The sequence below is a fragment of the Sus scrofa genome, chromosome 1, assembly GCF_000003025.6.
Source record: "Sus scrofa isolate TJ Tabasco breed Duroc chromosome 1, Sscrofa11.1, whole genome shotgun sequence".
Classification (NCBI taxonomy): domain Eukaryota; kingdom Metazoa; phylum Chordata; class Mammalia; order Artiodactyla; family Suidae; genus Sus; species Sus scrofa.
The window spans coordinates 41,619,163-41,646,405 of NC_010443.5; the positions used below are offsets into that span (position 1 = coordinate 41,619,163).

The 27,243-nt window shown below is 34.6% G+C and overlaps 1 long non-coding RNA gene across 13 annotated transcripts in view; it reads left to right on the top strand.

Annotated features, from left to right (window-relative positions):
* Positions 1-27,243, top strand: part of LOC106507559 — a 294,718-nt gene that overhangs the window by 138,399 nt on the left and 129,076 nt on the right. For 4 of the 13 annotated variants that reach the window (XR_002343118.1, XR_002343116.1, XR_002343124.1 and 1 more), the window contains exon 6: positions 20,534-20,591. The exons of the other annotated variants lie outside the window; for them this stretch is intronic. This is a non-coding gene — a long non-coding RNA (uncharacterized LOC106507559). The remainder of the gene's footprint in view (positions 1-20,533; positions 20,592-27,243) is intronic. 13 annotated transcript variants of the gene reach the window in all.

Genomic DNA, 27,243 nt, shown 5'->3' on the forward strand with positions numbered 1-27,243 from the left:
AAAATAAATCTGTTATACATATACATATATCCGTCCCTTTTCAGATTATTTTTCCATATAGGTTATTACACAGTATTGAATAGATTACCCTATGTTATACAGTAGAGTCTTGTTACCTATTTTACATGTATTATTGTGTATATATCAAACCCACACCCCCTACTTTATCCCTCCCTCCCAACATTCTCCTTTGGTAACAATGAATTTGGTTTTGAAATCTTTGGGTCTGTTTCTATTTTGAGAAAATACATATATTAAAACCAAATTACAGGAAAAACACAAAATTTCTCCCCAAGTTTGAAATTTAGTTGTGAAGCAGTTTATAAGTTAATTAAACATACATTAAAATTTTTTAAGTCATTGGTATAAAGAGTCCATTTTAAATGTTATGGACATTGTCTTGCTCTCACCTTTGGCCACATGAATTATATTAAAATTCTTCTCTTTATCTTTCCTTGTTTCTAAATTCAGTCCCAGCTTTTCACTGAGATGTTCAGATTTCTTCATCAAAACTGCAGATTAATTCTATGTATTTTTTTTTATAATTTCTCTGAAAAATTTACGTCTATTGTAAGGAATCAAAAATGACCATTGACCATCCTGATCCAATGTGGCTCTTTATGTGAGCCACAACTTTGTCTCCTGAGGATGCTCTAGGTTCCAAAATAACTAATTTAAAAATACCTAGTCATGGCTAATTCTTTATTTTCCCCTCATCTATTGAACTGAGATGTGGATCATCTACGCAGAAGCATACAAAGATTTTTAGTTTCTTCCTACGTGTGATATGTGGAATATGCCATAGTCATTTTGCCCAAGTCTATTATAATTCCATTTTGAGGTTATAAACTGATGAGCAATGCATACTTTAGAATTCTTTGTTTTGGATTAAACAGGTAAACACATCTAGCATGACAGAAATTAAATTACAAGAAACTGGAAGTTCCCATTGTGGCACAGCAGAAATGAACCTGACCAGTATCTGTGAGAATACAGGGTTGATCCCTGGCCTTGCTCAGTGGATTAAGGATCTGGCGTTGCTGTGAGCTGTGGTGTAGGCTGGTAGCTGTAGCTCTGATTTGACCACTAGCCTGAGAACATCCATATGTCATGGTTTCGGCCCTCAAAAGCAAAACAAAACAAAACAAAAAACAAAGTTGAATTTTATTCTTTTCTACTTTCATCATGAGAAATGTAATAGTTTGTAAAGTAGAAAAAGCAGGAAAAATTTCAGAGCTTTGGGCTTAACATAGTGATTGAAGTGGAAAGCTTTGTAAAACCTCCAAGGATATGTTCTCCCAAGAAAGGCAGAGAATCGTGGAGACACTTTACATGATGGGATATATAAGTAGGGCCCTGGAGGTCCAGATGTGAAAGCAAACTACTGGAGTTAAGCACTTAGCTGAAAATTGCTTTCTATCATCTGAGCTAGAAGTAATCAGAAGCCAGGCATGAAGGATTAGTGCAAAATACTTTAGGTGTATACTTGGCTTCTGAAAGTTGGAATTTTATTTTTCTTCTTCTAATGCCCAGGATTACACCTGACTCTTTTCACAATATGCAGAATTAAAGTGTTCCCATGATAATTTATTTTTCAAAATAAGGCATAAAGGATGTATTCACAATAAAAGCAACTCTCCAGAACATGTTGGGCTGTTGTAGAATATAGTGTAATGCTGGCAAGTTTTTATTTGAAGAATCCTATCACAAAGGAGATTTCCAGGAGTATTTAGTCCCAAACCGTCATGTGATAGACGAGAAAAATGAGACCAGCAAAAGGAATTAACATGCCTGATATCAAAGTCTCTTGTCTTTAATCCTGTGACTGGAACTATTTAATAATGTCATTAGGGGAGAAAAATAAAACCACTGGATCAGATGCTACCTTGCAGGGAACAATAGCAGATACTCTGATAAAGGGCCAAGTCTATGGTAGCCAGTTTCTTAGTCAATTCCAATGTCAAATATTTAATATTTGTCCCTATTATAGTCATGATTCAGTTTGAAAACAAGTCATTGTACTCTATTTTCTCCTATAGCTTTCAATCTTTTAGGATCACATTTTTCCCTTGAAAATGTGTGATCTACAATATGTAATATAACCTACAATATAATTGGAAAGTTGAAATTCTCTAGTTAATGCTTTGTTGTATATATTAACTTTTCAAAGGCATCTGTCACTAAGTTATAGTGGTAATAGATACCATTTAGTGGCCATTTAAGGAAAGCACTTTGCTAACAATTTCTATTTCATTACTCACAACAGTCATATGTGGTAGGCCTGATTTTTTTTTTTCTCTTCCAATTTACTGATGAGGAGACTAAGGCTATAGAGAAGATGCAACTTATTCATAGTCATACAGTATTGGTGGACCTCTTTAATGTTTAGAAACCCTGTACTCCTTTCTTTTAAGAACTCACTTCTGTTCCATGTGATTTGGATGTGACTGTCATTGAACTGATCCTGGTTCCCCCCTGTGGAGCCTACCTGGGGAGAACCACCCTACCTGGACCATTGAAGCCTTCTGGGGAGAACTGACATGCACATGTACTAGGAGAGAAAGGTCTCCCCTCAGCTTCTGAAATGGTTAGCTGTAAGAAATATGTGAAGTCTGGGGTTGCTGGGGTCTTTTTCTCATACATATGACTTGAGAGAAATAGCCAACTGAGAAGAAAGAGCCAAGAACAAGAGAAAAAGAAAATCCTGATAATAGCATTTTAATCCTTCATGTAAAAGTCATTTCAATCCTAGAACATCAGAGTCTTATGAGAATAAAAAAACAAAATCCTAACAATATCTTATTATATCTCAGCCATAGTACCAGTAGATAGTCACATGAGAGACTAAATGCCAAAGTATGGTGATGGTTGACTTTACCTCATACTGTAGTGCTGATGATAAACCCTGCTCTGATCCTTCTCCTTTACCCTATCACACTGATTCTACTGTGTTTCAAACATACCAGTCCTGATCCTGGTGCAGGGTCTTTGCACTCCTTGTTTATTTACATGGTACCTTCTTCTGCAGGAAATCTCATGATTCATCCCCCCCTACCATCATCATGTTTCAGATTTTATCTTCTCTGTTGATTTTCCCCAACAACCCTTCCTAATTCTAGCTTTTACTGTCATTTTCTTACTCTTCCTGCTTTGTTTTTCCTTACCACACTTATCATTGTGTCTTCTCATGCCTATTGCTCCCTTACTCACTACCATTCAGTGTGATGCAAGCTCAAAAAGGCAGGGATTTTGTTCTCTGCTAACCCCCTAGCATCTAGCATCTAGTACATTGACTGACATATAGTGAGTGCTCAATAAAAATTTGTGGAATGATTAACTGAAAGCCAATAAGGTCTGTTTTCATTGAGAGTAGGATAGGTTGGTTAAGATAGTTTCAAAAGTGTTCCTGTCATTTGCAGATTAAAGATTCCTGACTATACACAGGCATTAATTGTGGACCCAGGATTCAAACAGATGTTTGATTGTAAGACTATATTATTCTACACCACTGCTTATCATTTTTAAGGATGGTATTTTTTACAACAAACTGCACAAATTGGGGCTACTGGGAAGCCTTCAAAGATAGCTAGAGAGCATTTAAATATAATTACATATTTATTATTGCTGATAACATAAGGCATGCTATATACCATAGAGACTACAAATAATCTGTAATCTTATTTATTAATGACTAAAAACCTGCTGAAAAATGAAATAATTGTTTAAAAATACATTAATCTCTCCCCAAAGCAAGTCCTCTCTGAGAATTCTAAGCCTATGCTAAACAGATTTACATACAGTACTTGTAAGCATTAGGCTATTGGTTCAAGTAAGAGCAAACTGTGAGTTGTTCCCCTTGAAATTATTTAGAGAAGAAAAAAACTGTGTTGAGCACAAAAAAGAAAAATAGCCTGAATGTTAAGTAATAACGTTATTTTTTTCACTGGAGTTTTGAGGAAGAACTGACGAAGGAGGTAAACTTGGGGGTTATATCTCCAGTGGGATCTAGAGGAGATATTTGGGTCCATGCAAGTACAGAAGAGGGGCTCACAGCAGGTGTCCTAGGATGAAATTATTCACCAAGGATCCTCTGAAGGCTCCATACTTCAAGTGCTGGCAAGGAAGACTGTCTTGGTCCTCTCGGTCTGCTATAGTAAAACACCACATGCTGGGCAGCTCATAAACAACCAACTTGAATTTCTCAAAAACTATGGAAGTCTAAGATCATGGTTCCAGTGTGGTCAGGTGAGGGCTCCTTTTTGGGGTGCAGACTTCTTACTGTATCTTCACCTGATAGAAGGAGAAAGGATCTCTCTGGAGCCTCTTGTATAAAGGGCTAATTCCCTTCATGAGGGTTCTACCTACCAAAGGCCCTCCTTACTAATACTATCCCCAGAAAGAAGGCATCAGAAAATAGGAGAGCAGAGCGGCAGGAGTTAATAATTCAAGCAAAATGCAGTAGATATTAACTTTAGTTTGCTAATTTTCTTTTTGTAAATTTCAGTGGCTATAAAAATATTATAAATAGTGGATATGACAAATTTCACTTCATCTCCCATTTCTCCTATCAAGTCTTATATGATTTAAATCTCAGTAGGTTTAAATAAGCAACTCAGGGTGGCTAAAGGGGACAAAGGAGAGGGATATTATTATAACGCCATCAGGTTATGCCTTGGAATCCTAGAATTCAGGGGAGGACTATTCCCAAGGCCCAAGGTAGGTTGGTGACAGGATCTGGGAAACATTTAGGAACACTGGACACCAAAAATGTTTCTACTTCTTTTCTTCTATTTCTCTCCAAACACACCAGTTTTCTCCTCTGCTTGTCTGCAGACAATGCAATGTATAATCCACAGTACAATATAGTTGCCCTACAGCTCCCTAGCCTGCATGGTAAAGTTCTAGTCACATGCAAAGACTAACCATTTGCTTTGACTCATTGTTCCAGCTGTAATGGACTTTGTTTAATCACCTGTAGCAGAGAAATTGGCATTGCACATTATATGAGAAGCTGTCAGTGGCTTAACTCTGAGGGGGTAGGAAATTCAGAGCAAAAAGGCCTGGCTCAACATCCCATGAGGCATCACGCTCAATGTTTTCAGCTCTTCTTCAGTGGGGCTTTTCAGCCACCTGAAAAGCCTTCCTGATTTGTAAGGCCTATGTAGCAATGTTCCTTTGCTTTACTATTTATAAATTTCTTAATTCAAACTATTAATTTATTAAGAAAATTACTTTTGGAGTAGAGGAAATTTATTAGTGAAATCTATTTCAGTTAGCAATAAAAATTTCAATTCATAGAGTGACTTGAAAAAAGAATAATCAAAATTGAAGTTTTAATTAAGCAATTTTTCTTGAAAGTATAATATAAGTTTTTTAACAGTGGCACATGCATTAAATGTAGAAAAGTTACCTTTCACCTGAGGTGGTAATAATTTTTTATATGTAATGTATTAGGCACCCAGCTAAATTAGTTAAATTAATAAATTATAAACGTGCCTGTGTTTTAACTTAAGTATTTTAAATACTTATTAGTAATACTGGCTATTTATGTATAGTATATGGAATTGAAAATGAGTATAAATGCTCAATCCACATTTCAAAATGTAAATTTTTGAAAACTATCTTTAACTGTGAGAAAAAAAATTACCAGAAGCTAAGGGTCTTTTTAATATTGCACTAATGTTCACTATCTATATATGTCACTTATCAAGACACAATTCCCTTGCTCAAGTACTGGTTCTGACTTTGCATTACCAGTACAGAGCTTAGTGCTTTGTTCTGCTCTGATTTTGCAACATTAAAGACCAATTTGTTTTTTTTTAATTAATTTGTTTTGTTAAGATAAATCTTAACTTTAGAACTACTACATAATTAATGAAAATGTATGTGTGAGAGGCTTCCTATTTTCTAAAGAAAAATTATGATTCAATTAAATATTGCATACGCTTCATTAGATCTTGAAATGATCTTATTTAAATATTGAATATCATTTAAGAATATTGAGATGGCAATTTCTCTATGATTAAAAATGCTTTCTCCATTCTTAAAACTTTAATTTCAATCATCATGTGTTAGTTCTTCTCTCTTCAGGGGATAGCAGAAAGTTTATGAACAACTTCTCAGATAAAGCTGTGACTCTATCAGGGCATTGTGTGGAACAGTCCTGCTTTAGTGAGTGTTCATATTTTCAGTACTTTCCCGCAGGAGAAAATGTTCTGTGAGCAATAGCATGAGTACCCTATTAATTCTCATTGGCAATGTGCATAAAGAGGGGACTTGTAATAGATATGAGTTTATTTGTAAATCAAATGAATAATTTCATTCTGACCCCAGGGCAATATTGCTTGAAAATACTGTTGATGACCAATGCATTCCTAGCCTGAGGGAACTTGGAGATAAACATGAGATACAAATAAATATGTATTTTTCATTTTTGCATCTCCTTTGCTTAAACTATCGAGAGGAAGCAAGGTTGTTTTATTTTTATTTCTTCTTTTTCTAAAAAGACCCTTCTCTTCTGTCAACTTAATTCTCAAGGATCTTCCCTTGCATTTTCTCTGAAGGTTCCCACACTGGTGCAGCTCTGTGTCCTTGTTAACCTGGGAAGACCTGGAGTGACAAAATCCTTCTGCAAACAGAGCCCTTCCTTGAGTACCAATGCCAATGATTCTATTTCAACCTTTTATCTAACTCTTTTAAATTCCTTAACAATCAAGGCAGTCTTTTCTCATGCAATGAGATGCAGGATTTTAAACAGAGCTATTTTAAGAGTCAACTTTTGAGCTTAAATTCACACCAAGGTATGCATGACTGATAACAGCTTTTTCCTTGGGAATAAGGAACACTGTGTTTACTTGATCATGGTGTGTCTGGGGTCTGCTCTAAGGATGATGCTCTCAGACTATCTGAAACTATAGTTGTTGTTTTCTTTTCTTTCTAAGCAAATACATTAATGGTTTGTTTTAATTGTTTGGAGTCTCTCCAGAAAAAGCAAAATCTTCTCATGGGCCATTTGACTGCCTTTAAACTACTGAAGCTGACAAAAATAGATGGCAAGCCTTGTTTGGAGAGCAGAGGCATGGGTCACCAACTGAGTAATCACCAGCAGACAGTGCTGTTGGCTTATTTTTGACTGAGAGAATGGGCTTTAAGCTGAGAAAACAAAGATAGTACTGTTAGTTTTGGCAATTAGATATGCTAGGCTTCAATCTCTTTGAACTTCAGTTAATTTGTTTTTAAAACAGAGATAATAACATTCAGTCTTTTACCTTATAGATTTGACTGCAATTCTTTCATAACAACATGTCCATGAGGGCAATCTGAAAAATTACATTTTACTTAAGGAAGGAAATTGTTAAAGTATCTAAACAGAGATGAATTCACTTACTTTACTATAGGAATGCCCAGTAGTAAAAAAAGAAGGAAAGAAAAAAAAGAGGATAGGTAACTTGGTCGACTTTTCTTGTCTACAGGACCTCCAGGTAAATAGACTAATGATCTTTGCTAGAAGGAAGAGGCCTCATCTTTGACATGCCCATGGCAGAAGTCCCTGGATAAGATTTATCCAGACTAAATAGAACACAAAATCTATAAGACATGACTCCCTGAAGAAGGACTACACAACCCTCAAGGGAATATAAGACAGAGATGTTATATAAATTAAGTGCTCTCTACTGTGTGAGGAACCTTACAAACCTTACTGAGAGATTTCTTCATTCTGGGTCATAGGTGCATGACCTGTAAAAAGAGGGGCCTAGGAGAAACTCTCAAGGTCCCAGATGCCTCTCTGCTTCTTTTGAGCCATGTGATTAAATTATTTAGTAAAGCTGAATGAGTAAGATCTCTGATCTGTGTGAATTCATACCAATACTATTCTATGAGTTTGCTCAATATATGACATTACTATGGTAATTACATATAGGATTATTTTTTCTTATGTAATTATAAAATTTTAAAATTTGTATGAAGGTAGCATTTAAAATAAGCTAAATTTTGACACAGAGTTCCAAACTTAAGGCTATTAGTGGGGATTCTTTGTAGAGAACAGTTTGAACTACCTTCAATGTGTCTTTATCACTAATACACATTGCAGAATTAAAAAAAAAATTCTGTATATATTAATTGCCTTCTCTGATTTACTGTTTTGATTCAGATTATTTCTGTGTTTGTAATCTTGTAATGTTAATAGGCATGCTTACGGGTAGGAATCTGCAAAGGGAAGTATGTATACTTAGACATATAATCTCAGCTCACTGCTTTGAATTAAATATTTTAATTCCAATTTTTGGCCAGAAAACTAAAGTTTAAAAAACAGATATAGGTAGTGGAGCCAGAAATCAAACCCCTAAACTTATTGGCTTCAAAATCCATATGATTTCCATTATATTACCTGATTTCTTACCAGTTTTAAAAAACCTGGGTGATAGATTATTCTTAAAAGAATAACAATTGTTTGATAAATTCAAAGGGAGGAGGGCCATGTTAGAGTATTTTAGCAAATAATACAAATAGTATTTATGATTACTTGATATTTTCAGAGAAAATATGATAATATCTAGCCCCTTATGTGCTTACTAAGTGCTAAAAAACTATCCTAAGCTCTTTATGTATATTACTTTGCCTAGTCCTCACAACTGTCTGATGATGTAGTGTTGTTTCCATCTTCGAGATGAGGAATTATCTACAAAAGTTACTGGTACAAGTTCATACAGTTAGGGAAATAATGGAGAAGTGATTAAAATCCAAAAAGTCTGGCTCCAGAATTGATGCTCCTTAACTGATATATTAAGTTGGCCATTTATTTCAAGATTGAAATAACATGACTAACATGTATATGAAATACAGTTAAATATTTCCATTAATCTTTAAGTATCCTTATATTTATCTGTAAACGGGATGTTCTTGCAGAGCACTGAATGTATTAACTCCCAAAGTTAGCCATGTATCCAGAGTCCTCCTTGTGCACCAGTCTGCCCATTTGTGATGGCAGGAATGCAACATATAGATGACACTGTGATGGGCCCAGGATACTGACATCTTCGCAGTGCAGGGCCTATTAGACTGTACGGAGCTCTGAAATGCTATGGACATTCATGGTACAGCTCCTATGTTGGAGCTGTGGATGGTGGCAGAGATCCTGGGAAATGGTTAGATATGACATGGACATTGGAAATAAAAGATCTACCTCATTCTTTCTATCTATCTGTATATATATCTGTCTATCCATCCATCATCTATCTATCTATCCATATATCTCTTCTATTTCATCTATCTTCTGTTTCATCTACCTTAGTCCACTTCCTGCCCAGTTCAGTACAGAATTAACAAAAAGGAAACCTGCGTGAAAATGAAAAGAGGTTTTGTCATTGAAAACCTCACGATGAGTCTGCTCGTCTCTCTTTGGAATTTCCTCCTACCCTCTTTTTCTGCTAAAAAACTGGTGAAGGAAAAAACGGAGTAGAAGAGCCCAGTCAGGGACAAGAATTTCTCTCTATCAGACTGGATTTTCAGCAGTCTGTATGACGTTTTAATCTGGCGCTGGTCACAATGTTACTGCGTAATGCCAATCAATATTAGATCTCCTCAGCTCCCTGATTGAACACTCACTAGTATGTCAATTCTGAAGAAGAGAGAGCCTCTGAGAATGATATCCATAGCAATCATATGCAAGAGAAAAAGTCCTATTTGTATACAAGTGAAGAGAAGATGCAGCTGGAGAATTAAAGATAAGCTATTTACCTCTAAGTAAATATTTTAAAAGCATCCCTGGAAACAGAAGGGAGGCATGAGGATATCAGAGATTACAGTGGTGACAGAAAAAAGTGATTTTTGACATTGAAAATTCAATAACATCACACTCATTATCTTGGCATTAGAAAATCTGATGTCACAAAAAGCAAGTGAACCACAACTAGAATTAGTTTGTGTTTCAAACTCTGCATTCAAGACTTTGCCATTACAGAGCTAGAGGTCATATTTTTAAATAAATAGATAAATTGAATAATTAGTAAATTACTATACTCCAAAGAGATATTTTTGTCAGTTACTCTGGGCTTTTTTAACACGGGAGAAAGCAATTTTATCAGGAACAATATAGCAGAATGCTCAGATGTAGTCAGTAGTATTTGAAGCAATGTCTCTGGATACTGTCCCTAGGTAGGCACTAATTACTCTTGGTCTATCCTGGATGACCTGAGGGGCCTGCACTCTCCTCAGGTATGTGTTCTCAGCTGATTTCCTTGGAGAATAGAATGTAGCTGAGTATTTTAGAGCTTGTGGCTTGATTGAGGATAGTAGCTGGAAAGTTCCATGTAAAACATCTGTTCCATTTATACCTTTCCTCCTTCTTCGGCCCTTTTTCCTCCTGCTTTTATTCACCTTCCCTTCCCCTTATCTTCCTCCCCTCATAGACCCTTTTAAAGAAATCTGACCACTCGTCTGTTAACAAGATGCAGAGGACTTTTTCCCCATCTCCAGAGTTATTTCCTCTGGATTTTTCACATATTGATATAAATGACCTAAATTCAGACTTGAACTGCTCGATGTCTTTTAAACTAGACTGTCTCTCCTATCTATCTCCTCTCATTACTTGGCATAATGACTTACATGTAGAAAGCACAAAATAACTTTCATATATATTTTTGATTGGTTTTAGTAGGATTTTATGAATCAATTCACTACTTTCTATTTATTCTATGGTATAACTGACATTAAGGTAAAATAATCTGTGCATTTTGTATAAAACACATAGATGCATTAAAATTCAACCATTTATCGATCTTTATGAATGACTTACTTTAAAAAGGAATAGCTTTCTTTCTAATGCAGCTGGAAGGTGAGGAAACCATAGAAAGGCATAAGAGAGGAGGAGTTACTCTACTTAGTCCTGCACTGGGGTTCATTCATCCTAAAGTCTGCGATAGAGATAGCTTATCATTCTCTAGTCATTTCAAAGATTTCCTTTTTAATATTTTTTTTTTCTTTTTTCTGCACTCATGGCATGAAGATCTTCCTGAGCCAGGGATTAAACCAATGCCACAGCAGCAACCTAAGCTACATCAGGGACAATGCCAAATCCTTAACTCACTGAATCACAGGGAACTCCTCCTTTGTATTTTTATTTCCTTTACCTGTAACAAGTTTTCCTGTCTGGAAGACTTCTACTCATCCTCTAAACACAAGAGCAAACATTATCCAATATTTTAAACCCTGGCAGAATAAGGAGCATCCTTTTTAATTCCCCCATAGCATTTTCATGCCTACTCATTAAATAATAATTGTTATTATACATGTCATTCACTTATAGTTCAACCTTCCTTGGCAAGTAGTAAATAGTCCATAAATTAAATAATAGATGAATAATAGGAATATATTTTATTATTCACAAAGTATAGATTGCCATTGTTTGGTAAATCTTTCTTGTAGGTAGAAAAAAAAATTAGGACATCTTTATTAAAATCTGTGCTTGATCTATATATCGTAATTTACTCTGAATCTAAATATCCTGAAAATCAACAATCTTGGGTTTTCATGACATTTTTCTTTAAAAATATATAATTTACATACTATAAAGGTCACCTGTTCAAAATGTCAATCAGGAGTTTTAAGAATATTCCCCAAATTGGGCAATCTTCACCACTATCTAATTCCAGAATATTCAGTCATCAAAAAAAGAAACCCTAGGAGTTCTCCTGTGGTGCAATGGGTTAAGGATCTGGCATTTTCACTGTAGTAGCTTGGGGGGCTGCTGTGGTTTGGGTTTGATCCCTGGATCAGGAACTTTACATGCCATGGGCCTGGGCAAAAAAAAAAAAAAAAAAAAGAATAAAAACAAAACAAACAACACTTTACTCATTAGCAGCTACCTTGATTTCCCCTTGATTGCCAGATCCTAGCCATCACTAATTTCTGTCTCTATGATTTGTCTGTTCTGTACATATACATGGAGTCATATAATCATATAATACACATCTTTGTTTCTGGCTTCTTTGACGTAGCACAATGCTTTTTTTAAGGCTCATTTGTACTAAAGAATGTGCCACTACTTAATTCTATGGACAAATAATATTCCATTGTATGCATATGCCGCATTTGGTTTATTCTTTCATCAGTTGTTGGGTATGGATTGTTTCCATTTTTTGGCTATTATAAATATTACTGCTATGAACATTCATGTGAAGGTTTTTCTGCAGACATATGTTTTTAATTCTCTTGGAGTAGATTCATGGGACTTTTACCATTGGAATAAAGGATGATTCAATGATACCTGGTATTTTTTGTACATGTTTGTGAAAATATCTAATAATAACAAATAATTATTTGTACTAAAAAGACATTAAAACTAGAAGTTAATCTTAGTTTGACTATATTAATAGGGAAGTTTAAAAACATAAAGAGTAAGTAGACATGGTCTTTGTTCTCAAGGAGTTTAAAATCTAAGCAAAAAATTATTAATACAAGCAGTATTTGTCAACTGAGTTAGCTATAAAAATTCAGAGGAGGGAGATAATACTTAACTTTCAGTGACTGAAGGCAAAGTGAAATTTCAAATGTATATTCAGTGGAAAGTACCGACTATAAGGTAGCTGAGAATGTCTGATAGATGTATAGGATAGAAATCAGACTGGGAGTCACATATAATGGTTATTTTTGCATAAAATAAATGAGTCATAGTGGATATGACCTTCAGGGAATAGCACAGAGTGGCAAAAGAGAATAAGACTAATGATGAAGCTCTTCTGAGGGTTTTACAAAGAGAGCATGGAAAGAGAAGAAGCAGGAAAGAAAAGAGTAGAATTAGTCTAAAGAAGATTAAAACATGGCAGAGGGCCATGTCCTAGAAGAGTTGTGACAGTTTTGAGTTTAAAGGCAAGAAAAAGACAACACAAACACACACATTGTAACATATAAATACTATATACATATAGAGCTTCTTCTGAGCCAGCATTGTGCAAGTGATGGGGAAAAAGCACAAGGAGGATAAATCGTGCTCCCACATTCAAGGGCCTGAAAATTTAGTCCAACAGACATGTAAGAACAAATGCCAAGCAATACAAATTACCATATAATTGAATACTAAATTATATAGAGTTACTATAAGTGGTACAGAGGTATGGAAGAGATTAATGAAGGTTGATATGCTTATGTGAAGCCTATTAATTAAGACTGTTTTCTTCAATGTCTCATAGAAAACCAAGAAACTGAAGAGCATAAGTAATAAAAAAAAAACATTTATCATAAGGAAAAATCTATTTAGACAAGCAAGGTTTATTACACAGCATGGCTTTTTATAAACATCTTTAAAATTATCATATTTGTCTTCTGGTTACAAAATGGCTGGAAAATGCATTCATAATGTCCTGTACTATCTATCCTTCCTTGAAGAAAGGAAAGGCACGGAACACATATCTCTAGAGTAAAAGTTAGAGCAATCTTTCCAGAAGATTATCAGAGAACTTCTTTTACCTCATTGGCCATGCACATGGCATCCTAGGAACAAGGGAGGCTGTGAGGGTCAATATCTGGATGCCATGCTTGGCTTCCACAAATTATAACCATTCCCTGAGGATGCAGGAGGGCCTATTTTCCTAGACATTAGGGAATATTTGCAGGGTTATCTAAACATAAATGGAAGTGTCTATTACTAAGGAAGAAAAGGCGGTCTTTGGGGGAGTTCTCTTCTGGTGCAGCAGGTTAAGGATCTGGCATTTTCACTGCAGCAGCTCAGGTTGCTGCTGTGTTTTGGATTTGATCCCTGGCCTGGGAACTTCCACATGCCAAGGAGGGTAGGGGGGCAAAAAAAAAAAAAAAAAAGGTGGTCTTTGAGAAAGATGTAAAGATGGTCCTTGAGGCAGATGTGAATGCTGTTTATTTCAGCAGCCTTTTTTTTAAAAACATCATGTTCTATAAAAAGTAAGTATTTTAATAAGAATCTCTTAGTAATATTCAATACAAAAGGATATATAGTAATTTTTCAATATTTACAAAACAATTCATGTTACATGGTAATTATAAATTTTATAAAAGGTAAACAACTATTTTAAGGGAAGATGAACATCTGCTTAGAAATGAAAACTCAGAGTCTAGGAAAATAGAACAGCCATTTCAAATTAGATTTTTGTTAATTAAACAAAGTCAAAAAGTAGATTTTTTTTAATTGAAAAAAAACTAAAACTGCCAATAGTATAGTTTTCCCAGTAGAAAAAATTAAGCAGATACATGTTGCCAGTATGAAATGTAATTCAAAGTAAAGGAGAATCTGTCAATAAAAATAAACTTGTTAGATTTCTGGTAATTTTTTAAAGCTTTTGACTCTCATGATATTTATAATAGAAGAGTAAAACCTAACATTCTTGTAGACTTTTAAAGAAAGTATTTCCCATTGAGCCATTCTGGTATTTGCTGAAGGACTAGCACTGCATTTATTATTAATTTGTTTCTTTAGCTCAAGGGGTAAGCCTGCAGAAACTGGAACTAAGTCTAGAGAGTGAACAATAAATAATAAATAACAACAATAATAATTTGCATTTCTTCATCCTCCTCCAGCTGTGGAAGCAAAGTGGTTTACAAACATTAATTAAGTTCACAAGAGTCCAGCAAGGGAGACAAATAATGTCATCCAGATGGGAAAAATAAAGTATTGAAAAGTTAAGTAACTAGGTGAAGGGCATTCATAAGTTAATAACAGATTAAGGAAAATTCCCCATAGTTTCTCACATCCAAAATTTTTTTTCCAACTTCCCTAACTTTTGATTGTATCTTTTTCTTTCTTTCATTCCCCCTCCCCCCCAAATATTCAGAGTCACATTTCAAAGGAAAAAATTCTCTAAACCTATTTGGCAATTGAAATTATTTTCGAAATTTTACCTTGTTTACAATGTGCTATGTACCAATTTCTATGGCTACTGAAGTGTATAATACCACTATTTACTACTCTGTAAGTGGTTAACTCTGAACTTAGAAGGAAACTAACTGTAGGGAAAGGAGCGATCATGTTTTTCTATTGCCAGTAAACTCAACAGTTGTAAAGGTGCTGAAACTGAGAGGAACACAACTAAATTAACCTTAAAATATTCCAAGGCGATATTGAATAATCTGAATATCCACTTACCTGCTGACTCTGCCAACATATCAACTGACAACAACTATTCCATGCTTCATACATTTCATATTCAGGTATTAATCCTTTTAGCTTGTCATATAAACCCATTCATTTATCTCAGAACACCACTTATTTGGGGTAGAAGGAGTTTTTTTTTTTTTTTTTTTTTTTTTGTCTTTTGTCTCTCTTTTTTGTTGTTGTTGTTATTTCTTGGGCCGCTCTGACGGCATATGGAGGTTCCCAGGCTAGGGGCTGAATCGGAGCTGTAGCCACTGGCCTACACCAGAGCCACAGCAACGTGGGATCCGAGCCGCGTCTGCAACCTACACCACAGCTCACGGCAACGCCAGATCGTTAACCCACTGAGCAAGGGCAGGGACCGAACCCGCAACCTCATGGTTCCTAGTCGGATTCGTTAACCACTGCGCCACGACGGGAACTCCTAGAAGGAGTTCTTAATTGTCATCTTTACTAAAAATTTCTTGTATCTTGGATATTGGGATTCATCTTTAACAGGGAGTTAATATGCTTAAATGTAAGGAACTATGGTTCAAGTAAGATACATGAAAATGATTGTATGTCAATTCTATTCTGTAACCAAGATCACAATATGCCAGCAATTTATGTGAAACATTTGGTGCTAAGAGAGGCTAAGTGCATGAGGGCTTTTGATCAGGCATTTCCCACAATTGTGTAAACATAGTTTGCGTCAACCTATATCTGAAATGTCTCTATAGTCTTCAAGTAGTAAGTCGGGATCACAGATAAAGAAAATGTATATTTTTTAAAGTTATTTTATTTTTATTTTTTTGCCTAAGAGCAAAGGTTTCAGAATTAATTCAGGCTGGGGAAAACTGACAATATTTGTTATCAAGAATTAAGAGGATTCAAAGTCAAGGCCAGTGACATGGGTCAGAGAATAGCAGATAGTTTAAAGAAGCAAAAGTTAAAGGAAATCAGCAAAAAGAGGTTAGAATTCAAATCAGTTCCCACATGTCCGTTTGTACTATTTTCAATTCTTTTGCTAATGCTGAAATCTCAAAGTATTTTTCAGAGGAAAAATACCCTCTGAGTTAAATCACTTTTTCCCTTCAAATTTATGCTGAAGAAATATACATTAATTTTAATTAAAAAAGAAAATACATGAGTAAATTACAAAAGCCTTTTTTTTACTAAAAGATTTTTGATTGGGCCAGCAGACCTGAAATTATATGTTCCATTCATTTTTGTGGTAGCAAATACACAACAGAATTCTCTAGATACTTTCCCTGATACTAAACAAGGAAACAGAACAATATTCTTGTAATGCCTAAGATACCTTCACAGCTTTAGCAATTAATACATATCTAATTAGGAAGACAGAAATATTAAAATAAACACCTGTCAAATGAGATTGTACAATATTTATAAAAGCATTTCTTTTTATTCTAAAAGATGTCATAATATTTTCTAAGTGAGTTTTAGCACTAATATGTCTAATATTTCCTAGAAAATAAATATCTAATTTCTTAGACATCACTGAATGTAAGTTATCAAGGAATATTTGGTTTTTGTGGGATATTTCTCAGTAAGTGATGGCATACGATGTCATTGATCTAATTTAGGCTCCAGTTTTGAAGTTATTACCATTTTCATTCCAGGGCAAACCTTTGCATACTTGTTCAACAGTGAAAACTGTTTTTGTGTGGGCTACTTGAATTTTTTAATTGAAGTATAGTTAACTTATAATGTTATGTTAATTTCTACTAACAGCAAATAATTCATATATATATACATATATATTTATACATACACACACACACACACACATATTTTGTTGTATTCTTTTCTATTATGGCTTATCATAGGATGTTGAATATAGTTCCCTGTGCTATACAGTAATACCTTGTTATTTATCCATTCTATAATTTGGAGTTACATATGTTAACCCCAAATTCTCACTCCATACCTCCTTCACTACTCTTCTTCCTTGGCCACCTCAACTCTGTTCTCTATGTCTGTGACTCTGTTTCTGTTTTATGGATAGTTCATTTGTGTCATATTTCAGATTCCACACATAAGTGATATCATATAATATTTGTCTTTCTCTTTCTAACTTCACTTAGTATAATAATCTAGTTCCATCCATGTTCTACAAATAGCATTATTTCACTAATTTTTATGGCTGAGCAGTATTGTATTGTTTATATATACTACATCTTCTTTATCCATTCATCTGTTGATGGACATTTAGGTTGTTTCCATGTCTTGGCTATTGTGAATAGTGCTGCTATGAACATAGGAATGCATCTTTCTGAATTATAGCTTTATCTGGATATATGCCCAGGAGTAGTTACCAGACCATATGGTAATTGTTTTTATCAACAGTGAAAACCTTTGGCTTAATTAGAATATATTTGGTCATGTATTATCACACATGTAACTTACATTGGTAAACTAATCAGATATTGAAATTCAGGACACTCTGAATAATGAAGCATAACATTCATAATGTATTTACAATATTTGAAGATCAATATATAGACAGACAGATATATAAAGAACATAAATATAATTTATATAATAAATATGCAAACTTTTGAAAAGTGAAAGGGAGATGTGGCCTGAAGAAGCCAATAACTCAAAAATTCAGTTTTTGAAGACATTTCTCTCATTTTAATGCTGAGAAAAGGTTAAGTGCAGCACTATGTTTTATCTAAAATTTTTAAGGCATTCATCAGAAATCTCTGCAAACCTGTTAATTGAGCTCATGCACTTCTTTTTTGTGTGTTTATGCCTCAAACTCTAAACATTTTTCTGGCCATCTAGAAGCATATCTTCTCCCCTGGTCACAGTGGTCTCACATCGATGACCAAAGCAGCTGGATATGATCTCCATTCATCTGTTTTTTCCTGTTTACCATGTCCATTTAATAGCACAGCAAGCATGCCAATTTTCATGCTAGGTTAGTCTTCTCAAAATCCATTCCTTTCTATATTATATAGATTTTGGAATCCAATTGCCTAAAATATTTTTGTATCATCTGCAACAAAATAACTGACTGCTTTCCTGGGTGTATACAAATCAACACGTCATCTTGATTTTATGTTTTTTTTTTTCTTTTTTTTTTTATTTTCCCACTGTATAGCAAGGGGGTCAGGTTATCCTTACATGTATACATTACAATTACAGCTTTTCCCCCACCCTTTCTTCTGTTGCAACATGAGTATCTAGACATAGTTCTCAATGCTATTCAGCAGGATCTCCTTGTAAATCTATTCTAAGTTTTGTCTGATAAGCCCAAGCTCCCAATCCCTCCCACTCCCTCCCCCTTGTTTTTAAAAAGTAAAAGATTCTATATCCAGGGAAATATTAGCTGACTTCTGCATATAACTTGAGAACTAATTGAATTATCATCATAATTACAAAAACGTTAATATTTAAGTTCTGTTTGCTACCTAAGGATATTTTACCTTAATTCATTTGTACAGTTGCCTTTTTGTTGTAACATATAGAAAAGTTAAAAAAAAAGGACATTTTTATTATTTGCAATGCCATTTTATTGAACCATTCAACAAATACTTATTGATTATCTCTATTCCCACTGAAAGTCTGTTTTAGTTTCTGTTGTCAGGCTTTTTTTTTTTGCTTATCTCCAGGCTGATGGATATGCTTAAGGGGAGGATCATGCTCATTTTCATCTGTGCCTTGATTTCAGAGAGATAATGGTTGAGCCTTGATGAAAGACATGAATCTTCAGATTTGAGAAAACAATTCCTTGCAATGGGATTAAAAATAAATAGATTCACCCCTAGTATAGTCTGTGCTCCTAACACCAAGTTAACACATTACAATCAAATATGAAGGAAATACAAGTTACTAACAAACAGAAAACAATTAGACTTACAAGTAACCACAAAATAAGAATAACCAGGGGTTCTCTTATGGCACAGTAGGTTATGGATTCAGCATTGTCACTGCAGTGGCTTGAGTCTCTATTGTGGCATGGGTTTGATCCCTGGCCCAGGAACTTCCACATGCTGTAGACATAGTTATAATAATAATAATAATAATAACCACATTAATATAATAACAACAACAACAATAATAATTGCTAGCAGCAATAACATTAACTCTCAGAAGACACTGGGTTTATATCCTAAAAGCACTGTGGAAAAATATCTAATCTAAAAATCACATATGATATATCCCAAAATTATTCAAAAATGAAGATAGAGTTAAGGTATTTAAATAAGTAAAACACCAGGCAAATTAACAATCACAACTCACTAATAAATAAATAATATAGAATATACTTTAGAGGAAAAAAAGGAACAGGAAAACTGGGATATAAAAAGGAATGTTGAGCAAAGTTGATAAACATTTCAGTAGATTTAAATAAGGATATTTTTGAATAATACAATCATAATTATGACTACTTCTGAAGTTACAAAAGCAAAGTGAAATGAGAATACTGATAGCAAAAAGTCTAGGATGGTGATTGGAATTAAAGTATTTTGAGATTTGTTACTCTAGAGGGGGTTTACTCTAGAGGGGTTTGAATTATTAAGTGTTTTATATAAATATATAAATATTAGGTATTCAAGTATTAAGTGCTTTATATATATATATATAAAAAAGTGTATAAATGTTTTATATAAAATATATATATATATATATATATAGAGAGAGAGAGAGAGAGAGAGAGAAGTCTTCAGGTAGGATTTTTAACTTCTACATCAGAAGTAGGACAAAAAGGAAAAGAAAAAAGAGAAAAAGAAAATGACTTGTAAAACACAACATAAGATGGTAGATTATGTGGATGTATTTAATGGTTTTCATAGCAAATCACACAGATCATTTACCACTTAAGCCACAGATTGAGAGAAAATAATTCACTTGTATGTAATTTAAAATAGATATACCAGAAGTATAATAAATCCAAAAGATTGATAAATGACTAGAACAATAGTCTAGCCTCTATCCACTCCTCTTGACCTTGCCTCTTAGTGTTCCTTTCCCCGCCTTAAGCTCCAGCCACATGAAGCTCCTTCATTTTTTTTTTAATTTTATTTTTTCCTGCTGTGCAGCATGGGGATCAAGTTATTTTTACATGTATACATTTTTCCCCCACCGTTTTTTCTGTTGCAATATGAGTATCTAGACATAGTTCTCAATGCTACTCTCAAAAATAGCAGATCTTCCCTTTTAACATCTTTCATTGGAATATTCTTTCTCTAGAACTTCTTAAAATTGAGTTCAGCTCTAATGTCCACCAAATAGTAGATACAGGGTGCCAGCGTCTTTGTGGTTCTTAAAGTGACCTTCATTCTTCCTAACTGGAGTAGATTCCTTGGCATGAATGCTCTTTATTTTCTTTATAGAATTTATTAGAATCTGTAATCTTCTTAAATATTAACTCATTTACTAGCTTATTGCTTGTTTTTACCCCAGGTCATCTTTAGGATGGACCTTTGTCTTATTCATTGCTGAATACCCAGAATCTGAAAAGGTACTTTTTAAAGCCAATTACTAAATATTAGAGTGTAATTAGAGAATATATTCTGTTACCTTAAATAATGACACCTTCCCTAAACCTAAGAGAGAAATGCCAAGTGAATCACTCAAAGAGGGCATGCAAGTAGGGGCATTATTGCCAGGCAGATAACTGCTTTAATACTGGGATTTTTCTCCAATCTTTATCAAAATATAGTTGATATGTATCATATGTAATTATAAGCTGTATGATGTAATGATTTAATTCATGTCTATATTGCAAAATTATTACTATAACAAGCTTAGTTAATGACTTCATCACCTCATAATTATATTGTGTGTGTGTGTGTGGTGATAACATATAAGATCAACTCTCTTAGTGATCATCAGGTATTATGTCAAGTATTACAGTATTGTTAACTGCAGTTACCATGCTGAATACTAATCTTCAAATTTATTTATCTTATAACTGGAAATCTATACCTTTTGACAAATCTATTTCTCCTATACTTTAGCTTCTAGTAAACACCATTCTACTCTTTATTTCAATGAGTTTGGCTTTTTTACGTTCCACATATAAGTGAGAATGTATAATATTTAATCTTTCTGTATGATGACTTAATTTACTTAGCACAGTGCCCTTTCCATGTCGTCAAAAAAAGCAGGTCTTTCCATGTCGTCAAAAAAAGCAGGGTTTTCTTTATGGTTGAATAATCTTCCACTGTTTATATGTGTATAATCGCTTGTAAGTTTAACACATTCCTCCCCTCTGCCTTACTCAGTGTCTCCAACTTTTCACTAGACATGTCTTCAACATGTCTATATTTTACCCTCTTTTCATTATCCTCCTCTACAGAGAAGTACAGTTTGCATCTCTGGTAAAATCTCATTTCTTATTTTAATCGGTTCAGTGATTATGTATAGTTGGCTTAAATGTTCCATTCTTCTCAGGGAATATAATACTGTATTGAATACTTTCCTTCACTTTAGAATGTAAGACACACCCAATCCTATTGCCCTGACAATGATTAACAACAACTTTGTAGCATTTCATTTGAAATATCCAGCCTGGAGGAAATCATTTTGAAATAATCAACTATTTAGTATACAATTTTCCTTTTCTAGCTCCTGTAGATGAAGTTTCAGTTTCAAAAAATTTCCCTAAATCACAGTTGCACAACTCTTTCCTAACTTGTTCATCTGCTTTGCCACTCTTCTCTTGCATACCTTCTGCTACTACAGATCAGCTCAATCCTGTTTCTTAGTTGCTAGCCAAGCATAATCTGCTTTTTCCTGGTATATCTTCATTTGTAATTAACTTGCATAAGATAGGTTATAGAGACAGGAGAATTTATAACAATTGAGAAATTTTCTTTTATTTTTTTCACAGAGAAAAACAACTAAAGGGCCCTGGGTCTACTTGGTGTGTGATGGATTATTTGAGTTAATCAAGGGCAGTTCATGACATTTTAATATAGTGAGCTCATGTCTTAAACTGATGTTAGAATAAATGCTAGGTCAGTAACAGCGGCCTTTGCATCAGGATGCTGAAGTGCTTTCACTGATATCTGAACTTTTCCAGACATGCTTTTGTAAAAGCATGTTTAGAGATACTGGGATCACATTATGATAATTATGTTAGTGTTGCACTTTTCAATAGAATGTGGAATGCCTGCTTATACTCCCACATAGATACTCTTTACAGCAAAACAATACAGTTTAATGAATTTTTAGTCCCAATTCATGGAAACACTAAATTATAATCAGCTAAAATAATACAGAAAATATAGCACTTTGAAAAGAAAACTAGTTTTTAACAACTGAGGAAATCTTCAGACACAATTATGGAACAAATGCTGTGATGAGAAAGTCGGCATTTATCTCAGGCTTCAGCTCTCCCAAGGATTTTTTTTTTTTTTTCCTTAATGTCAGTGACTTCTCTGGATTAGTGTCAAACAGTGTATTCAAGCATAATGAGAGCACAATTAAAAAAAAAGAAACTTAAATGTTACCTGAATAAAGGCTGAAAATGAGGAGATGATATAAATAATGGCTACCAGGAAGACTTTGTGTCAACAATATCAATATCTGAGTTGTCTGCCCATTACCACTAAATAATACTAAGTTGAATGCCCAATAAGAAAATGAGAAATAATGACCTCATAATGTTTAAATCACATAAAACCAAACAGAACTTTGTCTTCGGAGTTGAGACTTACTGTCTTGCTATCATTAATCATTTCTCACACACCATTATGAGCTCTTAGAGTTTGTGCCATTTAAGTGATTTAAGTTAGGCGGTTCTTCAATGAGAGAATACTCGAGCTATAATGAACTGTGATTTGTACTGTTTTTATACAAATACATAGTAAATTATGAAGTGATTTGGTCTCTCATGATCCTCTTAAGTCATCTATGAAGTCATGGGACCTTTTCAAGGGGTCTTCCTTTTTATGTTTGTTCTTTAAAAGCAAATATTGTCTGGAATATACTATTGCTCTTTTCTACCCTTCTATAATAATCTCGCTACCAAATTTCATACAAGGTCTTTGATTACTGTCCCTGTATCTATCTTACTTGAACCCTCTTTGGAGTAGTAGACTTCATTTCTGTACACCTTTAGGCTTTTTCACCTCCTCCTTTACCTCTTCCCTTTTTACCTCCACCGGTATATATTTCAAAATTATGAATTCAACTTGACCTCATTTTTTTTTCTATCCCTCCATATCTCACACCAGCTCCTGTTTGTCCCAGTTGTCCTATTTTAGTGAATGGCACCAACATTCATCCAGTTAATTGTCAACCTGGAAGTTATCCTGACTTTTCCCACAGATCCAATTAGTGACAAACTCTACAGCTTTTATCTCTTAACTCTCTCTAAATAACCTGTCCTTTTTCCATTGTCTTGGTCCAATTTTTTTATTCTCTGTCCCCTGCATTGCTGCAATTGAAGGGAAAACAAACTGTGCCAGTTCCTTTATTTATATATCAGACATTCATCAAGCCTCATGCTATTTCAGATTCTGAACAAAAGTCTGAGAATAGGAAACCAAACTTGTACCTATTATCAATACTAGAATTTTCTATGTGAAAACTAACTGGGATTTACTGCCCTTGCAGTATAAGCCAGACGCATTGCTACTTCATATCATTAATCATCACCATGATCTTACAAGGCTGGCATAATTATTAATCCCTTTCTAAAGGGAAATTAAATAACGTTCTCTCTTTCAGAGATAACATTCAAAACGTGTCTGTCTTTAATGCTTTTTTACTTTTCCACTACACCACTAAAGCTCAAATTGCAATGCTTTCCTGTGCCCTTGTACATTTGAATGGACCATTCAGCAGCCTGGAATACTTTCATCACATTGGTCACCTGATGACCATGATTTGTCCTCCAAATCTCAGCCTGTGTATTATGTGCTCCAGTTAGCCTTCTCTGATTGCACCAGGAAAATTACACACATTCTTCTAAGTGTGCCTTAGCAACTTGAGCTTGTCCCTAGAAAAGGACGTTATTACAATGCATTACAATTATGTTCATGTTTGTCTCACTCTCCATACTGTGTACTCTGGGGAGGCAGAGACATTTACTCATTTACCTATCTGCTAGGATGGAATAGATCCATAGTAAGTTATCCCAACAGAGTCTGAGCCAAGAAAGCTGTTCTAAATTGTACATGATCTGCTTTTGGCCACTCCATTGTGTCTTTCTGATCTTATTTCCTACCTCTCTTTCCTCAGCTAACTTAATCCAGTCACATTGGCCCTTTTCCTCTTCTTTAAACATACCAAATTCATTCCCACCTCCTTCATGGCAATTGGCTTTTCTCAGTGCCCAGAATATCCTTTCCCCAAATTTTTGTCATTAAAAAAATTATTTTATCGAAGTATAGTTGATTTACAGTGTTTGAAGTGAACAACAGAGTGATTCAGTTATATCTATATATCTATATCTATATATTATTTTTCAGATTCTTTTACATTATAGGTTATTGCAGGATATTGAATATAGTTCCCCATGCTACATAGCAAATCCTTGTTGTTTGTGTTTTATAGTAGAGTATATCTGTTAATCCCGATGTCTGAATTCATCCCTCAGAGCGTATTTTCTTTTATCACTCATTCAGATATGCTCACATGTCACCTTATCAGGAAAACTTCCCTGAAGACCCTAAATATTAAATTGCACTCATGCCTGTCTCTTTCATCCTTATCTGGATATAATTTTATACCTACAACTTATTATCATCTGGTATGTGGCATATTTATTTTTGACTTACTCTCTGCCTTCTTTAATGGAATGTAAACCCTATGAGGATAGGAAATTGCCTCTTTAGTGTACTTCTTACCTCCACAGTATAGACTAGAGCCTGGCATGTAGCAGGTCCTCAGTAATATTTGTTTAACAAATGTTGAATAAACATGCTTGATATTCCGACTGTGAACACAGATTCCATCAAACACAGTTTATATGGAGGGCTCCACTGCCTTCATCTGCTGATGTCATAGTGCCTTTACTTGTTGGTACTTCAGCATATGCTCTCTCTGATTCACCCAGCATCTGATAAGACTCCTCCAAGAGATAGGTACTCAGCTGTGTGGTCAAGTAAAACTTTTTGGTAAGACCAAATGTGTGCTTCTTACCATGGGTTAGGAAAACCAAGTTTTACTCAAAAAACTGACTTGATGGAAATTTCAGAGGAGGTGGAACATTAATAAATGCTTTTGAGGCAACAGCTGAAGAAGAGTAAGTCACACATCTCCCTCATGTTAACCCGATATCCCACCAGAAGTAGCACTAACTTGAGAGAAAGGAAATCTGGGGGAAGATTCTTGGGCCTTAACACTACCCTCTTGTCCTTGCTGATCTTCCTATAAAAATATTAGCCTCAGACAAGGATTCTAAAGCATTTACAAGTGCAAATATTCCATATTCCACAGCAGTGCTTTTAATTTTTATTTGTTCTTCTTTCATTTTTCTTCTTTCTTTTTACAGCCTCACCTGCAGTATATGAAAATTCCCAGGCTGGGGTAGAATTGGAGCTTCAGCTGCCAGAGTACACCATGGCCACAGCGATGCTAGGTCTGAGCCACATCTTTGACCCTTGCAACAATGCCAGCTCCTTAACCCACTGAGTGAGGCCAGGGATTGAACCCACATCCTCATGGAGACTATGTCAAGTTCTTAACCTGCTGAGCCACAACAGGAACTCCCCAAAGAAGTGCTATTTAAATATTTGTATATGACTAGAGCTTTGATAGGTTTTAATTAAAAAAACAAAACAACAAAAACACCTTTGTAACTCAAAACACTCTAGCATTTATAATTTGCAATCCCCAACTGATATGGTCATGTATAGCCATTGTACTTTTTGTTACATTTCAGCATATGTCTTATTTACTTCACTAAATTATAAACTCCAGATGGGAAAGATATGTGGTTTAAACCTCCTTGCCAGATGCCCTAAACACCAACAAATATAGTGACACAGTCCCTCATGCACCTATTCCCAGTTGCTTTCTAATAGTACTACTGGCATAAATGGGTGGTCTGAAGAGTTTATTAATATAGCCCAGGGCTTACAATAAATTTTAGTTTAGGAGAAGTTCATATATTACAATTTTACTTAAAGGAAATATTGATAGCAAAACTATTATTAATTCAGTCACCATTCTTACCTATTATATATAATTCTCACTTAACCTCATATCCTTCAATCTTTCCTCAGTTGGTTGTAAACAAATTTTGGTTATATAATTATTAAGAGTGAACATAATTAGAAGCCACTTTGTCACTTTCACAAAATAGCCTTTTCACTGATTTTTCTGGGAAAACAAACCCTATTTTGGACTGGCTCCAAATAAATATCTTGTGGTAAAAAATTTCCTCCTTTTTGAACAGAGTCTCACTCCATCCTAATCCATCTGTAGACCACTGATAATTATAAGCAATGATCATCAGTAAATTTCTTCACATCTTAGACAATATTCTGCATTGCTTACTGTAACACAGATTGGTCATCGAATAATGATTTTCATAATGCTCTTTCAACTGGCTTTGTTGGAACAACTAAAGAGATGAGTTACCACTTGGCACTATCATTTCATTCACCCTCCTATCTTAAGCACTGTATAGATGAGATCCATTTTTTTTTCCAGTTCTAAAATGCTGAGTGAGATAAAGAATGGCTGATAGAGCTTTCTTGAAATAAAACAAATGTAACACATGTGTCCTCTATAATGGATACAAAGGATATGGATTAAAAGCAAAGATGAATAGCCCACATCTATCACTCTATCTCAAATATATCTCCAGGTACAATGCAGTGTCATGATGGAAAGACTTCAGTTCAGGAGAGAGAAATGGCAGAGAAGGCAGGGAAAGTACTGGCCTATTGTCTGTGATAACTTCCCTTGAAGTCAAGTAGCACTCATATAAGGAGGCTTTCCTCTGAAACACAGCACCTTCCCTTTGCAGCCAGAGCTGGAGAGCACTGATCATGCTGGGTTGAAAAGCATTCACACTGGCTGCTCTCTTCAGACTCTTGAAAGTACTATTCGTTTTACTCCACAAGCAGTGAATTCCCTTGACTTGACTTTTAAAGAAAATGTGAATAGCTAAAAATGCATACGTACTGAAAAAAAAATGAATAAAACTAACT